At 44.8% G+C, this 17090-nt stretch overlaps 1 protein-coding gene across 3 annotated transcripts in view; it reads right to left on the bottom strand.

Moving 5' to 3' along the window:
• LOC107401216 (uncharacterized) overlaps window positions 1-17090 on the bottom strand; it is a 385225-nt gene that overhangs the window by 145570 nt on the left and 222565 nt on the right. The window lies entirely within an intron of this gene.

The following is a 17090-nucleotide window of genomic DNA, read 5'->3' as shown; positions in this document are numbered from 1 at the left end:
TATCCAGCAGGTGGAGTACAGGAAGATGCTTTTCGTTCATAACAAAGTCCCTTACACGCAAAAGCAAGACCAAGTTTGCGCCCACAGCCGTGGGTGAGGGTTGGAAGAAGGAAGAAGTACGTGTAAGTGAAAACATGGCATAATTGGCTTCTTACTGCTATGCCTCCAGAGAGTCTGCATTTGATGTTTTTGTCCAAGTTTGGGGAGCTTTATTACTAACCAATCCAAAAAGAAACGAAGCAGCTTGAAAAGAATCACACATCTAAACCCACATTCTTAGCAAGGAAGGAGCAGAGAGGCAGCGGGGAATCTCTTGGAGATGGTGAGATGGTGCTCGCTCCAGAGCTGGGGGAGGAACTGGATGGATGGAGACATCTTTATCCGGGTATGAAAACAGAACCGCAAGCCTTTGCACAGAAGAAAGAAAACACAACAACTTGGAACCCACTGAAGAAACTCTCTCCTTAAAGCCTCTAGGTCACGTGGTGCGCCCCCAGGGAGAACCAAACAATCCGTTAAGGATTGAGTGGAGAATTTTTTTGATTCTCTGGTTTCTGTAAGAAATATGGCAGATTCTTTTTCATAACCACTACGAACTGATCTTGTTCTTTTCAGTAACAGGATGGAGACCAGCCTGCTTCACAATCAAACAATAAAATAGTCCCTGCTAGGGCGGAGGGATATTAACAAACCCTGAAGAATCAAACAGAAAACGCTAACTGAGGCGTTCACGTTGCTGGAGAGTGTGATATACACACGTCATTAGAATGTAGCATGAGGATGCTGAAAGTATGTGCAGGATGCTACAGGAACACAGGTGGGGGGAAGCATTCTGCCCGGGGAGCTAGAGCAAGCTTCCCAGGGGACTAACTTGGAACTATGTCTGAAGAGATGAACAGATGCATGGCTTGGCCGTTTATACATCCCTAAAATGTGCTATGCTGAAGCCTCCTCACCGAAGTTACAGTGCTGAGCGGTGACTGGGTTATGAGGGCACTGTCCTCAGTGGGATTTGTACCTATATGACAAGGAGCCCAAAGACTTGCCTTTTTCCTGCCATCAGAGAATGACATGACAAAATCTCAAAGAGCTACTCTGTAGTCAGTGAGGGGAAGGGCTAGAGAAATATATATCCACCTAGAGCTAAGGCCTCCCTGCATCAGGAGGAAGGAAGCTCTCTATGCGGTTATAATCACCACCCTGTCCTCAAGAAGACTGGGGATACATGCGTGTGTGACCTGCCCAATGCAGGAACTTAGCCTGAGAGACAAACACAAAAATTTGCCTGGGGTATTCATAGAACACCAAGCAAAGGCAGACAGAAAACTGCAGACTCAAATCAGGGCTCAGAGTTTACTGCGCGTCTAATCAGTGTTCACAATCCAAAAACTACTTAGAAAAATGCTGAAAGAGATAATTGTGGAAAAATAGCACCATTGAATACTCAAGATCTTCAGGACCTGAAATAACTAGATATACACAAGTCCATTTTTCTGTCTTCTTTTCTCTTTCGCCCTACTCCCATCCCTCCCTCCCTCCCTCCCTCCCTCCTTCCTGCTGTGGGATGGTCTGTATGTCAAATCTGTTACTCTGATTGGTCAATAAATAAAACACTGATTGGGCAGTGGCTAGGCAGGAAGTATAGGCAGGACTAACAGAGAGGAGAAAAGAAAGAACAGGAAGGCAGAAGGAGTCACTGCCAGCCACCGCCATGACAAGCAGCATGTGAAGATGCCGGTAAGCCACCAGCCACGTGGCAAGGTATAGATTTATGGAAATGGATTAATTTAAGATATAAGAACAGTTAGCAAGAAGCCTGCCACAGCCATACAGTTTGTAAGCAATATAAGTCTCTGTGTTTACTTGGTTGGGTCTGAGTGGCTGTGGGACCGGCGGGTGACAGAGATTTGTCCTGACTGTGGGCAAGGCAGGAAAACTCTAGCTACACCCTCCCTCCCTCCCTCCCTCCCTTCTCTCTCTCTCTCTCTCTCTCTCTCTCTTTGAAATAGAGTCTCATGTCATATTCCCAGCAGGCCTCAAACTGACTGTGTAGCTTAGGCTACTCTTGAACTCCTGATTCTTCTTCCTCAACCACCCAAGTGATAGGATTTCAAGCACAAGCTATCACCCACACTAACATAACTAACTTTACAGTGACCAAATATATTTTTCATAAGAAGACTTAATTGAGAAGAACACAGAGGTTATCATAAAACAAGACAGATTTAACTCAGAAAGGAACTAACTCAGGCTTCATTGGAAAAATAGAAACAGTAGAATTGTGAGCCTAACAGGCAGAATTTCCAGAAATGGCAGACAACTCAAATGGTCATGAAAGATATGACAATAAAATACAGGATAACTAAAAATAAAACTAGAAATAGAAAAGCAACACTAAAGATGACCAAGATCCTGGAGAGATTCTAAAATCAAGCAGAAGCAAGGGGGGCAGAATTAATCTCAAAACCACCACAGTAAGGAGTAAGACTTTCGAGGTGCCATCTTCCTGGCCCACGAGTGACGCCCAATCCTCACAGACACGGCTGTAGAGAGAGGAGAAAAGCCACCGTCTGTCTCCGCTGCTGACAGTGCCAGGGAGCAGAGTTCAAGGCTGGAGATGACGTAGACGGAACCTGCAGGAAAAACACTGGCAGCTGCAAAACCATGGAAGAATAGTAAACTCGTGAGCATAAACTGCCCAGATCCCTCACTAGAAGCTAAACCATGCAGATGAGGTGGAGATACTGAAGGTCCTCGTGAGAAAGTGGACAGACACCAAAAATAACTCTGATCCTGGATAGCGGAAGGGTGTGCCTTCTAAGCCAAGTACAGATCCCACCTACGAGCAAGTTGTGTGGCAAAAAAAAACCCGGAATCTTTAAAAAGTCTATTTATTTGTATTATTATTAATTTATGTGTGTATGCGTGTTCATGTGTGTAAGTGCATGTGGAGGTCAGAGGCTGACACTGGATGTCTTCCTCTGTCACTCTCCACCTTTAAGAAAAATACATTTATGTCAGGCTTTGGTGGCACACACCTTTAATCCCAGCACTTGGGAGGCAGACACAGGCAGATCTCTGTAAGTTCGAGGCCAGCCTGGTCTACAGAGCAAGTTCCAGGACAGCTAGGGCTGCACAGAGAAACCCTGTCTAGGAAATCTAAAAAAATAAATACACACATGTATGTATGTGTGTGTGCATGCTTGCATCGTGTGCAGCACAGCATGTGTGGAGGTCAAGAAATAACTTGCATCCCAGGGATCCACCTCGGGCTGTCAGGCGTGGCAGCAAGCCCCTTTACACACTGAACCATCTTGCTGGCCCTTCACATTATCTTTTGAAACAAAGGGTCTCACTGAACCTGGCACTCACTGATTGGATAGGCTGCCTAACCAACGAGCTCTGGAGATCCCCATGTCCCCACCCCCCACCGCCACTCGCAGCATTAGGGTTACAGATGCTTACGCCCTTACCCAGCTTTTACGTGGCTCTTGGAGATCCAAACTCACGCGTGCATGGCAGATAATTTATCAACTGAGCTGTCTCCCAGCTCTGAAAAAATAAATCCTTTAGGTTTAAAATAGCATAGATAGAGCTCAAAACTGCCCAAAAAGCTGGGGAGGCAGGGTACCTTAGAAGCAAGAAAATCAGAGAGTGACCTCTCTCACTGCTGAAATCCTCGGCTCACCAGCAAATGATGCAGAAACAGGTGAACCACCAAGGAGTCAGGCTGGGATATGAAGCCATAGGACAAAGCCATAGTACAAATGGGCTGTTGTACACCACAAGTGTGATCTCCTGCTCTACCAGAAATGCAGTGATCCTCAGAAGAATACAACAGAATCTAGAGTTGCCATCGTATATTATCTACAAGGCCCAATTTTCAAGCAGAATTACTACATACACCATGACACGCCAAACTGCACTGTACTCAGGGGAAAAGCAGTCCACGGAAACAGGCTGTGAGTAGTTCCAGATGTTGGATTAACAGGCAAAAATCTTTAAAGCAGTTATTAAAACCATACTCAAAAAAATAAATTGAAGGAAAATATGATGTATTGAATAGACTGTTAAGAACTCTAAGCACAGAAATAGAAGCTTTAAAAACAAAACAAAAACAGTAATAATAATAGGGAAAGCAAGGATTAAAACAAACTAAACTGAAATTTTAAAAGTCCCCTATATGCACTCAACCAAGAAACTGGGGGCAGACACACAAAGATACTAACAGACATGGCCAATCCAAACAGCCAAAAGAGCATCTGGAATCCCAGCACTTGGGAGGTGAGGCAGAAGGGTTGCTAGGCATCCAAGACCAAGCAGGGCTACATCATAAGACCCTGTCTCAAAAAGAAATCAAGAAAAATAAGGAATAAAGTTGAATAAAAAAGTGAAGAAAGCCTAGGAGACCTAGGGGAACAATATCTAAATGTCCAAGGCACAGATGATTCAGATTCCAGAAGGGGTGGGGGTGGGGGGGTCTCAGAGGTGGCTCGGTGGGTAAGACACAAACTACATCATTGCGGCGATCTGAGTTCTATCCTTGAAGTCCATATAAAAGAGAAAAGAGAGAACCGACTCCTCAGAGTTGCCCTCTGACCTACACACATGCACATACACACAAATCCACGCCATGAACAAACCTGCAATAATAGGAAAATTAATTCATTAAAAAAATTAGAGAAGCCAGGTGTGATGGCACCCACCTTTAATCCTCAGGAGGCAGAGACAGGCAGATCTCTGTGAGTTTGAGGCCAGCCTGGTCTACACAAAAGAGTTCCAGGACAGCCAAGGCATTACCCAAAATAAGGTACAAAAGATTTAAAGAAATGTTTCCCGAAAATTTTCCCAAGGGACACAAGGAAACAGGGTTAGGGGTGGGGGCGATGATGAAAGTGTGTGCTTTGAGTATAGTAGTGGTTTACACACTCATTAAAACCCCCTAAGTGTATAATATAAATAAATATGTGAATAAAATGCATCATATACCTTATTTTAAAAGGAAAGTGGTGGCTGGAGAAACGGGACTCAACAGTCAAGAGCACTTCCTGCTCTTCGAGAAGATGATTCCCAGTAGGTCCATTGGTGGCTCACACCCTCCTGTAACTCCAGCTCCAGGGAGACCCCACACTTCTGGCTTCTCTGGGTACCTGCACTCACAAGCACATATCTACACATGGGCACACACAAAATTAAAGTAGAAAAACGAATCTTTTAGAGGGGAAACGAAATATAACATTGTCTGCCACTTAAAAATCCTAAGTATGTAATATCTAAAGAGACTATGAGTGGACATAAAGAATAGCTCTGAAGAGAGTATCAGAACGTGGCATGGTCAGCTAACGGCAGGTGCAGAGGCATGAAGATGAGAACGGGGGAGGGGGTGTGCCGAGGTGCAGGACGAGGAACCAACAGAACAGATTGCAGAGAGGTGGGAGGTGAAAAGCTCACACACTGAGGATACCAGTTTGATAAGAGACAAGAAGCTCAGGAATGCCCTGCACAGGAAGTGCAGCCGAGGGACCACCCTGCCTGCAGCTGGAGGAAAGAATGGTCACCTATCAAGCGATGGTTACAGTAACAGCTGACTTTTCACTGCAATCATAGTGGCAAAGAAAGAAAAGACCTGTCTTCAAAGAGCTGAGAGAGCCTGACCACTAACCTCGCGGCCATGGGGACTCCGTCACCACAGCTGGCCACTTCTGCACTTCTGCTTCCGGCTTTCTCATTACCTCTCTGCTCCCAGCCCATCAAAATATGTACAGTCTTAAGCTGTGAAGGGATTTTATTTAAAGCAAACAGTAATAATGTGCTAGAGGTGTTAATGGTAGACTACTGTGGATTGACAGTATTGAACCAAGTCTTTTTTTATAATATTACTAAAATATGCAGAAATATGTAAAACTAGGTATAAACTTCTTTTGCATATATTTTATACAACTATTAAAACTAAACAACTGAATGAGATATAAAAGACTTGTTTATAATTTTTTTTAATTACAATGCCAATAAAAACAAAATATGAACACATAGACGGCAAAGCGTGCTCTCTACCCATCTGGGGATGGTCAGGTGGGCTGCTTCCAGAGTCTCAGGCACTGGGGACACAGCACAGCTGTGCACTTTGTGTAGAGTTCACATACAATAGCGTAGCGGCTCTGAAGGAACCAGGGTCTAGAGTCAGGCTTCTGGGGTTGACACCCACATATGACATGGGCAGGTGACTTAGGGTCCTGATTGTCTGCCCATTGTGTGGTAAAATGGAGAACATACAAGGACCTATGCACAGGGCTGCCATGAGGATTCAGTGAAGAACTGGAGGAGAGCGCTCAGCCAGCACCCAGCCCATACAAAAGGGCTCGGTGTGTCGCTGCTGTCTGAGTGACATCTGTGCATCTCTCCTCCTGTCCCAACTCTGCGTTTTTTTGTTTGTTTGTTTGTTTCAATTTTTTTTTGTATCAGGAATTAACTCCTGGGCAAGCATTCTACCACTGAACTATATACCCTAGCCCTGTTCCATTATTTTGAAAAATTAATCAACTTTAAGAGGCTCTCCTCCGCCCCCAAAAAATTCCATTTAAGGAAAAACTCTCAATGCAGCCAGGATGAGTGGAACTACTCTATGCAGTGAAATGTCAGTGTCCAAGTGCCAGGCTCTCCACATAGGTATATATATACATACACACACATATATATAATTTTTTTTTTTTGTTTTTGAGGCAGGGTTTCTCCATGTAGTTTTGGTGCTTGTCCTGGATCTTGCTCTGTAGCCCAGGCTGGCCTCAAACTCACAGAGATCCGCCTGGCTCTGCCTCCCAAGTGCTGGGATTAAAAGCTTGAGCCACCACTGCCCGGCTTCCACACAGCCATTTTATTCTACAGAAGTCTCTTCCATTTACTTTGCAATGAGAAGCCCCTTGGTCCTTATGGGAGCACACACTTGGGACCTACAGGAATGTGGCCGGAGTGCAGCAGCAGGAATTCAGGGTAAGTTAACAGTGCTTCTCAAAGTTTCTTCCTGAAACACCACCACCAACAACAACAATAACAACACACACACACACACACACACACACACACACACACACACACACACACACACACACACCATTGGAAATGTAATCATTTAAGCCAACTGAATCACTTGGGCTGAGATTCTTCAACTTCATAGAAAGTAAGGGTTGGATGTGGTGAAAGATTTGTTACATTTAGAAACAAAAGAATACTTTTAAACATTGAAAAGGAGCATTATTTAGTCTACAGCGGGGACAAACCCAACTGTACAGAAGAACTTTATAATTTTAGTGTCTGTGGGGCTGAAATTTATGCTGGGAAAGGCTGGACAGAGCTCCTACCATCTCTGCTTGGTTCATCAGTGAAGGGGATTCACGAGGGAAAGGAGCAACAGAGCAAGAGAAGCTTCCCATTGTTTAAAGACATAACTAGTCGGTTGACGCGTAGCGATAACCATAATCTATTTGCGACAGGGTCTCGGGCAATTCAAGATGGCCTCAAATTCATTATGTGTCCAAGGATGACCGTGACTTTCTGATCCTCCTACATCTACGACCCAAGTGTTAGGATTGCAAGCTCGTGTCTCTGGACTTAATATTCGTGATGCTGGGGATCGAACTCTGGGCTTTGCGCATGTCCGACAAGCACTCTGCCAACTGAACTCCCTCTCCAGCCCTCCCCAGCCCTCCCCAGCCCTCTCCAGGCTCAAACTGTCCCAGCTTTCAATTACTCTAAAGGGTGAGGAATGACCTGAGCTAGTGGGGAGTGGGTGGGTTCAGACAGAGCTTCCAAGAAAGCGGGTGCTGCAGCATGAACAAGGTGCTCCCTGCTTGGTACTTCCTGGCCCCTACTTAACTCTTGCCAATTTGGCACACTCTAGCATAGCACAGGCTGGTACTACATGCAAAATACTTATCAAAGGTCACCTCTAAAGCCAAGCAAGCAAGCAAGATAGCACAGGCTGAGGAGGCAAGCACAGAGACCAACATCACTGTTGGCCTTCAGCCCTTCGCTGACTGTCTACTGAACCCACATCCACCCTGACGGCCTCCTTCTTCTCTTTTGGGGAGACTGGGGCAGCTAGTGAAGGAAAAACTAACAGAATTCCCCAAATCTTTATGAATACAAAGAACAGTGACTAGACTCAGACAAAATACCAGATTTTTAGAAACTGGAATCTCCCTTCTTCTAAGAGTTTAAATTAAAAAGTATCGGTGGAGAAGAAGCTGGAATCAGGAACTCTAATGAATAAATTAATATAATTAATTATTCTATTAACGTACATAGCAGCATTACTCACAATGGCCAAAAATGGAAACAACCCAAGAGGCAGAGGAATGTATAAACAAACAAAAATATAAACATACATGACATATAGAATTCAGTCTTTAAAATGAGTGAAATAAACCTGGCTTCTTGGTGCATACCTATAATCCCAGCACTTTGGAAGGAGAGGCAAGAGGATCGGGACTTTAAGGTCATCCTCAATTATATAGAGAGTGTCAGGACAACAGGATGATGTAAGACTCTATCAAAAGGAAAAATTTTTTTTTGAAAAGTGCTAACACAGACACATCTCAAACACATGAGATGAAATTTGAAATCATTAAGCTAACTGCAAGAAACCAGACCCACAAGATCAACTATTGCACAAGTCCATTTATATTGGGTACCTAGAATGAGCAACTTCATGGAGTAAGAAAGACTACAGGCTGCCAGGAGCTGGAGGAAATGCTAACATAATAATGCTCCATGTTAGCAGTTTCTATTTGGGTGCAGAAAAAGTTTCAGAAACCCAACAGCCATGGTTGCACAACACTGTGCCACAATCAGTGCCACAAACCATACACTTAAAATGGTTGAAGAAACAAATTTAGGTTTTAGCTATAACATAAGTGTGTGTGCACATGCATAGGAAAATATGTTTATGTGGATAAATATGCCACACATTTTTTTCAAAGAAGCAGAGCCCCGACTAACTGGAAACAGTGCAAATACCCTTCAACCTGTGGACGAATGCAAAACCAACACATCTGGATGCTGGAATAAAACGGAACAAATCATTGACACGTAAGGAAAAAGACGCATTAAACACAAGGGCATTAGATCGAGCGAGTCGTGTTCTCAAAACCGGACAGAGCCCACATTGGTGGCAGCCAGTGCATCGTGGGGGATGGCAGAAGGGAAATGCTTTGGTGTGGTGGGACCTGACTGCAGTGGTAATAAAGATCATGAATTTATACCGAGATGAAAATGCGTAGGAACGAGTCACCAGAATTTCTAAAGTCAAGTTCAAAAAAGGTGTGGCAGAAGACATGACAGCTGTTGCTACTGTTGCTCCCATAACTGCCCGTCGGGGCTTCCTCTCCCAAGCCACTCTGTTTCCCACGGACTTCTCTATCTCTTAAGATTGGCCAAAGATCACTATCTGGGAAAACGCCTTGTAAAATTGTAACAAAGGGTCTATATTTCTATCCTTAGAAGGGGCCCATTTCCCTGCACCTCATCCATCTGCAGCCACAGTTTGTCGTTTTATCTTTGATGTTTTTCCTGAACAAAAGTTTTTCACTTGGGAACAAGAAATGTGGCTATATCCCAGAGATAATGCCCACAGAGTCCTGGGAAATACCAGGACACATATCCATCACAGCATGAGCGGGTGCCCCATCCTTCTTCGGAGGTAAAACTTGGAAGATGTGTGTTCTCACAGCTCAGTTATCCTAGGAGTTTAACGACAGGAACCCTGAAAGCCTCGTTTGTGACCGTGAAGACCTGGAAATAGCCTGCTCCTCACGATCCCAAATAGGCCGGGTGGAGGTGGCACATGCCTTCAATCCCTGCACTTGGGAGGCAGAGCCAGGCCGATCTCTGTGAGTTCAAGGTCAGCCTGGTCTACAGAAAGAGATCCAGGACAGGCACCAAAACAACAGAGCAACCCTGAAGGCCAAAAAAAAAAAAAAAAAAAAGGATAGATTCACAGCTCTGATCTCAAGAACAGAGCAGCCAAAGCAGGCTCCCGGCTATCTTGTGTATCTGTGGTAATTTATGCTGGACTGGCTTCTCTGGCCTCTGGAAGCCCTGTAGGACATTATTTATGGTGGCTGCAGGCAGCTGCAAGACTCTGAACTGGATAAACGGGGAAGAAAGCAGGCCAAGCATCCTGCTTTATCTCCGTGTGTACTTCCTCACCTCCCCTGGCTGTGTTGAGGTGTCACCCAGTGAATGAGTATTTTACAAGCAAGTCATTCATCAGAGCTCCTAATTAGGAAGTTGGAAGGCGGACCGCTGGGGCCTGTCTTACCATCTTCTCACACCTCATTAACCTCATCACTGGTCTTGTTGAGGGTGGGAGGCCCAGGAACAACTTCGAGGGATCCTTCCTTACGCTCAAAGAGAAAAAGAAACAGCAGCACGCTGCTGTAAAGCTGATCCACAGCCTCGCCCCTTTTGACAGCGAGCTGTGCCAGATCAGGAAGCAAACGGGACAGACATGACAAGGAGAGGAGGAAGCACAAGGCTTTCCTCAATTTAGGAACATCCACCTTTACCCAAAGGAAAAGAGAGAAAGCAAGAGAAGTGACCCATTTTCCACAGGCCTTTTAGGAAGGATGACTTCCAACTTCTCCCTGCACAAGACACCCACAAATAAGTCGCCAGGGACTGAAGCTATCCCGTGAGCCAGTGACATAAGATTCACATGTTTTGTGAATTTTGAAGTGAGCCCAAGTATCCCTTTTTTACTCAACTGAAAATTATGTGTGGAGTGTGTGCGTGCATGCGTGCGTGCGTGCGTGCATGCGTGCGTGCGTAAAACCTTCATTTTAAATACATAAATACACCTTAGTAATATTGTTCACGGTAAAGCCATGGCCATTTATCCCATGACTGGTGAACCCAAACATTAAACTATTCAACCAACTAAAGTTTTCTCCCCGCCCCACACACACCCCCCAAGTCTGACTCCAGTATTCTAGAAATGGAGGAAGAAATGAGACTTGACTGAAGAAAGGAATTTAGCTCCTGGTGAGCATTGAAAGAAATGGGCCCAAAGCTTCGGATAACATTCAAAACTAGATTTTATCTGAGTCCATGACACTCTTGCTGGCCCACAGGGACCAAGGCCCCATCACTTGCTGATCACCTGTTAAAAGAAAGGTACAGATTGGGCTGGCAAGATAGTTCAGTGGGTAAAGTCACTTGGTACTAAGCCAAGAGCTGAGCTCTGTAGATGGATGAGATTCAGGTCAATGGGTCCCTTCTAGTCTCAGAAATGTGGACCTTTTACTATAATTTTACAAGACATGTTTCCCGCCTAGTGACCTTTGGCCAATTTTAAGACATAGAAAAATCCATGGGAAATGGAGAGGGTCTTGGAGATGGGTGTAAGGGAGGGAGCACTTATGGGGTGTTATAAGTGCGTAATTGCTGTCATTAAAAAAAGTGGACCCCAGAACCCACATGGTAGAATCAGAGCACTAACTCCTGCAGCTGTTCTCTACACACACACACACACACACACACACACACACACACACACACACACTCACTAAATAAATAAATAAACGCAATAGAAATAGTTTTTACAGAAAGATATGGAGCTTATTTTTAAAATCAAATGGACCACCAAGAAGCTAAAAGGTGGCTTCTCAACCTTGCCTATTTTATTTGGTCTAAAGCAAAGTTAGCAGGGCTATGTTATATCTGTTTATGGATCTCTCCAGAAGGTTCTAATAGGCACTTCTGTGGTCTAACAGGATGAAAGGAAGCCAAACATGTCAGAAACAACAAGGGTAGACATTTCATTTCACTTTCTTAAAAATTCATCATGCACTTGGGCAGATTGCTAGACAAGCAAGAACATTAATGTACGATGGAAATATTGATATTAGAGATGAAAAAATGATGAAAAGCAGAGATCTGTGGGCCAGGCAGAGAGCATGTGCACAAACCACAGGTTGTTCCATTGGGGGACTATGGAGCGATGCAGGCCTATGCCCCCACCATCTTGCATAATCTCCTTAGGTGCGCCTTCCTCCTTAGGATCCATATGGACCTCTTCTAGTCACCATGGGTAGCTGTAGTTGCTCCCCTGCCTTCAAGGAAACTTCAAGACTGATTCTCAACCTGCATCTGAGCTTCTGTAGAGAGCTGAGGGCCAGCTGGTTCAACCAACTGCTTTCCCTTTGCTCCCTATCTGTTCCCTTCCCCATGTTCACCATGAAGATTCTGAACCCCAAAGTACAAATCACTACAAAATATTTCCTGTGCCATTTTCTCAGTCTTAGGAGGCCAGAGACATGCCCGCTCAGGGCCCCTGAGTTGGGAGAACAGGCATGGGGAAGGGCATCACCTGGTGGTGGGGATGATAGGGAGCAGTTTTCAAAACACAGGAAGGGGTGGCCTAAGGTTAGAGACACTGGTCACAGGATCCTCCAAGGATCTTAAGCTCTTTGTATATAATTGCTTGCAAGACCTGCTCTGTGTTTACAGGATATAGTTGCAAAACATACATAAATTTTGTTTAATTCATGGTATCATGTGGCCTGAACTGGCCATCTCCTGTTGTGGGATATTTGTACACTGTGTGAAGATGTATTGCTGTGATTTGTGTAATTAAAAAGCTGAATGGCCAATAGCTAGGCAGGAGAGACAGGCGGGACTTTCAGGTGGAGAAAGGAAGAGGGGATAATCGAGGCACACAAGAGACTCCACTGAGATCCAGATTGAGTCAGACACACAAAATGGGAGAGAGGTAAAAAGCCATGTGGCAGAAAGTAGATTAATATAAATGGGTTCATTTAAGCTATAAGAGCTGGTTGAGTCAAGCCTAAGCTAAAGGCAGAGCATTCATAATTAATAATAAGTCTCCGTGTCATTATTTGCCGGCTGGCAGTCCCAACGGAAAAGTGAACTACAATCTCCTGGGATCAGATTGGTGACTTCCCCAAGTGTCATCAGAGAACCTTTATCCAGTAACTGATGGGAACAGATGCAGAGACCCACGGCCAAACATTAGGCCAAGCTCCAGGAATCCTGAGGGAAGAAGGATTGTAGGAGCTGGAGGGGTCAATACTGTTGCTACCACCACCCATTCACCATGTCCAAGTGAGGGGCTGTGGATTAAAAACAGAGACAAAAGACAGCGGGTCATTCACCCCAGCAGAATGCCAAATGCCAATTATTGGAGGGAGGAAACCTTAAATACAGGCTTACAGCACAATGGAGGATCCCCCGAGGGCAGAAGTTCACTACCCAAGGTTCTACATTCTTGCATCTAAGCTGTTTACACCAAAAGCAGGATACACAAACAAAGAACCTCCGGTGAGCATTCAGGAAGAAGGAATTAGCATAGGGAGGACATCTGGTCAAGGTCGGTAGGCAAGGCTGCAGTTACTCAAAATGGGAGAGCCAGGGCCCTACACAATACACCACAAGAAAACCCACAGAATCAACTAACTTAGCTCATAGGAACTCACAGAGTCTGAACTAACGATCAGGGAGCCTGCATGCGACCAACCTAAGACCTCTACATATGTGTGACAGTTGTGTAACTTGGTCTATTTGTGGGACTCCTAACAATGGGAGCAGGGGCTGTCACTAATGCTTTGGCTGGTTCTTGGGAACCTATTCCTCATACTGGATTCCTTCCCCAGCCTAAATACAAGGGAAGGTGCTTAGTCTTATGGAAACTTGATATGCCATGCTTTGTTGATATCCATGGGAGGCCCAACCCTCTCGGAACAGAAATAGAGAAGGAGTGGATTAGGGGGCAGGAGAGAGTTGGGAGGGAAGGGAAGGGGAGGAAGCAGTGCAGTTGGGATGTGAAATGAATAAATTAAAATGTAAAAAAAGATTAAGAAACTAAAATGGAAAAAAAAATCCATGGATTGACTTTCAATGAGAAAAAAAAAAAAAGAATTCATGGTATCAGTTGGGCTTGTTGGCAGGGGATTATAATCCCAGCTATTTAGGAGGTTGAGGCCATAGGATCAAAAGTTGAAAGGCCTACCTGCTACTTAGAATGAGTTCAAAGCCATCCTGGGTAGCTTGGAGCATCCTTGTCTCAACAGTGAAAAGTAAAAAAAGGGCAGAGACTGAGGTGCTCACAGCAGCTGTGGCTGTCTGCCTAAGACCTGCGAAAGAGCAAGCCAGCCGAGAGTCCAGCATGAGGGCAGAGAGGCTCACAAGCTATCGAAGCTGATGGCTTCAGGAGGAAGGGGACTCAGTTTTCTTTCAATTTATTTATTTTTATTTTATTGGTGTTTTGCTGTGTGAGGGTGTTGGATCCTGGAGTTACAGACAGTTGTGAGCTGCCATGTAGATGCTGGGAATTGAACCCAAGTCCTCTGGAAGAGCAGTCAGTACTCTTAACCACTGAGCCATCTCTCTAGCCCCGTCAGTTTTCTCTCATGGTGAAACCTCTGGTAGATGTACCATGATCCAATCGATGGAAGACCCCACACACTACCAGTATATAGACAGCCCAAACTGGATTCCATGTGTTAGAGTAAGGAAGGAAGGAAGGAAGGAAGGGACAAAGGAAGGGACGAAGGAAGGAAGGAAGGAAGGAAGGAAGGAAGGAAGGAAGGAAGGAAGGAAGGAAGGAAGGAAGGAAGGAAGGAAGGAAGCAGGCAGGCACAAAGTTGGAAAGAGATGGGAAGTGGGCTAGATCTGAGAGGAGTTAAGGCAAGGGGTAAGGATGAATATAGTCAAAATGTATTGTATGAAAATTTCAAATTAATAAATGACTACATTAAAAAATATTCCATCACTGGGTGTGGTGGTGCACGCCTTTAATCTCAGCACTCGGGAGGCACATGCAGGCAGATCTCTGTGAGTTCAAGGCCAACCTGGTCTACATAGTGAGTTCCAGAACAGCCAGAGCTACATAGTAAGACCCTGTCTCAAAACAAACCAACAAATATACTCAAACTCTTCTAGAGAAAAGTCGTCTAGAAGAAACAGATAATCAGCCATCTCTGAGTCTTCCACCACCTCCAATTGAAGCCAAGATAAATCCCTTTCTCTGTGCTGGAAATTTTATAGAGGATTATAAAACAAGTAAACAAAATAAGGAACAGCCATTTCCTCACGCTCTTATTTAGGACCTGAAATCTAGACATAATGTAATCATCAGCCTCCTTAACATTTCTCTTATGAATGAGGAAACACATTTATAGGGTTTTTTTCCCCTCCTCTTTCCACACTGGGAAAGGCATCAAACCCAGAGCCCGAGAATGCTAGGCAAGCTCCGTGCCAAAGAGCCACACCTCTGATCCTTTGTTTATAGTTTTCAGAAAGGAAACATCCAAACAGTGTAGAGGAAGGACCATCATCACAAAATAATTGCTCCTGACTGAAAGTACGTTCCTCCTTGGGTCTGCACTGCTGGGTGTCCTGGTATCGTCTTGGTTCTGGTACCATCAGCTGGCAGCTCCTTTATTCAAGTCTTGTGTATTCAAGTCAAATTCCAACTCTGCTAACAAATGAAACCGTCTGTGTCAGAACTCCTACCTGCTTTGGCTTTCCTGTCTAAGCTACATGATTGGTTTATAGTGAAGTCACCAAGTATGTAGGGCTGACATCCATAGGCTGACACAAATGGCCACTCCTTTGCTAACTTGTTTCAGCCCCTTTGGAAGTCTATTGTGAGGGTCTCAAAAATGTGTACTACACTGTCGACCTGTTAATGCCTTCATCAAGCAACCATTGTAACTGTATGTGAACTCATTCTCTCTCTCTCTCTCTCTCTCTCTCTCTCTCTCTCTCTCTCTCTCTCTCTCTCTGGGGGGGGGTCTCAATACAGTAAGAATCAGAGCAATTTACTGATGATATGATGATTCTTCTTACAATGTTTAGCCCCAAACACTAACAAGTTGTGGATATAGCATCATGTAGCTTCAGTCCTGGGCTGGAAGTCATCATAATGTGTTCTTTGTCCCAGCTTTGCTAGTTCAGACTTCCAAGATCCTGATCTGCATGCCAACTCAGAAGAGCAGAGAATCAGCCTTGATCCACAGGAATTTTATTTCCTGGGAGGCCCCCAAACCTCATAAAACAGTGGTTTTCAAATATCTTGGCTATCTCTATGGGATGGGAATGAGAGACAGTCTTTCTATTTATGAACAATAAATGGTTGAGGAGAAACATTATATGATGTGCAAGATTCCTTTTCTAGAAATTTGTGTATGAAACTAAGTTTTCTTTGGTTTGTTTTACCGGCCAACTTTAAGGAGAAATTCACCTTTTTCTTTCAGTGACTTTCCAGGGAAAAGTAAAGTGCTCCCCTCCCCACATTCCACTCAGGTAGAGCCTAATTTGTCTTCTGGAGGTCTGAGCAACCCTCCCTCTCTCGATGCTTGCTCCCCTCTCCCCATTTCTGCTCTTAGAAAGAAGCTGAGTTGTTGGTGGCTGAGGCCACTGCTCTGTGAAGCAGCAGAAGCAGCCAGACTCAATAGGGTGGCTGAAATTCTTTACAAGGTCAAGGCTTAGGAGTTTCCGGGTATAGTGTTTGAACATCTGTGCTCTGTTGGCACGCCATGTGCTGAACAGGAATGGAGAATAACTGTGAAGCCACAAAACTTTCAGAGTAACGCCAGGGGCTTCTACACCATCCCGGGGCCTGTAGAAACACTCTAGGGAAGATATCACTGGCCCTCTGGGGCAGTGATGCCCAACAGACAGCCAAGAAAAACCACTCACAAGTAGCAGTAAATACCCCCCCCCATACTTCTCCACTCCACTCATGTGGCCTGTAGTACTCTGGTACCCAATGGAGACAAAGCATCATAAAACATGAAGCTTGGAGGCCGAAGAGATGGTTCAATAGTGAAGAGGCACTAGCTGCTCTTTTTTTTTTTTTTCTTTCAAGACAGGGTTTCTCTGTGTAGCTTTGCGCCTTTCCTGGTAGCCCAGGCTTGGCCTCGAACTCACAGAGATCTGCCTGGCTCTGCCTCCCGAGTGCTGGGATTAAAGGCATGCGCCACCACCGCCCGGCTGTACTTGCTGCTCTTGAGGAGGATCTGAGTTCAAGTCCACCACCCATATCAGGCAGCCCACAACCATCTGTAACTCCA

This window comes from Peromyscus maniculatus, chromosome 19, assembly GCF_049852395.1.
Source record: "Peromyscus maniculatus bairdii isolate BWxNUB_F1_BW_parent chromosome 19, HU_Pman_BW_mat_3.1, whole genome shotgun sequence".
Classification (NCBI taxonomy): Eukaryota; Metazoa; Chordata; class Mammalia; order Rodentia; family Cricetidae; genus Peromyscus; species Peromyscus maniculatus.
The sequence above is the reverse complement of the archived record's forward strand: the minus strand, read 5'-3'. Positions and strand labels throughout refer to the sequence as shown.